The following is a 1587-nucleotide window of genomic DNA, read 5'->3' as shown; positions in this document are numbered from 1 at the left end:
AAATCTCGTGGGCCTTTAGCTGGGCTGACCCATTATGGTCCGCAAAATCTTGTGGGCCTTCAGTTGGGCCAGCCCATTTAAACTTGATGGGCCGGTCCACGTGTCAACATATCATAGGCGCGTCTCGCCCATTGGATGAGTGATACTTGTGCCAATGCGGACCTGACACGTGTCTCCTCCAGCCAATGATGATTTTACACGTGGAAAATCCCCATTGGTCGGGGCTGTTAACGGGTTGTCGGATCCAAAACCTGACCTGATAGCTTAACGGCGTTCCATTACGGTGGATGCCATGTGTCGGTCACCCTTGATGAAAGCACTTCTGTGACGCACGATTTATCGTCATGGAAGTGGACACTTCCGTGATGATAATTTTGGTAATGTCATGGAACACTTCTACGACAGCACAAGTATGACTATCTTGATTCTATCATAAAATCGTCATGGATATACATGCATGACAGAAAACGCGACCTACTGTGACAAACACATATCATCACGGAAGTGTATTTTTTGTAGTGCTTGATCAAGCGCATCACCCATGGAGCATAAAATTGCAGGCCAAAAAGATCAAGCCCAGAATCTCCAAGCTGTCGGATGAAGAAATCCCAAGTGTTGAATCTGATGCCATTGATGATATAGAAAACCAATGTCTTCATGGCGCCTTCGAGTTTAGCTTTAGAAGAATTTCCTTTGATTGGCCAGAGAGTACGCCTCAGGATATGATAGACTGTGCGTGGCAAGTACTCAAGGTCCTGAACAAGAATTCCTTGGGATATTCGGCGTCATGGGGCAATGGCTTCATCATGCTCAGCATTTGGCTTATGTTTGGCTCTGGCTTCTGGAAGATGCTTTGCAGTTTGTTCTGATGAAGCTGACAACCATGTTCATACAAGTCACCTAGAGTGGGCAGGGAAGTAAGCTCGATGATATCCCGAGCTTTGGCTACATGATGAACGTCACCTATCATCCACTCAAGGATCCAAGTCTTCAGATCCCTGTTGTAGTCTCGAATGTGTAGTGTAGCATAGAACTGCAGCAGAAGCTCTTTGTTCTAGTGCTCCACAACAACAAAAAAAGACACATCCGTGACATTTTGGGCTGAACGAATTTTTTTCTGTCATACATATGACACTTCTATGACAATAATTGTGACAAAACCCGGTCTCATCATGGATGTGGTGGGCTCCTACTTCTATGACAAAAAATCATGACAGGAAATGGGCTTTTCGTCCTGGGCAGGCCGGAGACGCAGCCGCATGACATTCTTTGGGCCGTCCATGACGGAAAAAACCGTGGTAGAAGCGAGGGGGAGGAAAATTTCGGGGTGTTCCCAGTTATGGTGGGAGGTCGGGGGCCGAGCGATGCGCGTTTCTCTCGTACACGTATGCGCGTGTGTGCAAGGTGTTGGCTCTAACTGAACCCGAGCGAGGCGTTGGGCTCTAACTGAACCCGAGCGATTGCACTGCAGGGTACGTGTTACTGAACCCGAGCGATCGATCGATGGCTGTTAACTGAACCTGATTGAGCGATTCCTTCGCTACTGCTGCTAACTGAAGCCGATCGATTGGATGAACAGTGAGCGTT

The sequence above is a fragment of the Triticum aestivum genome, chromosome 3A, assembly GCF_018294505.1.
Source record: "Triticum aestivum cultivar Chinese Spring chromosome 3A, IWGSC CS RefSeq v2.1, whole genome shotgun sequence".
In the NCBI taxonomy this organism is placed as follows: Eukaryota; Viridiplantae; Streptophyta; class Magnoliopsida; order Poales; family Poaceae; genus Triticum; species Triticum aestivum.
Note: the sequence above shows the minus strand (reverse complement) of the source record.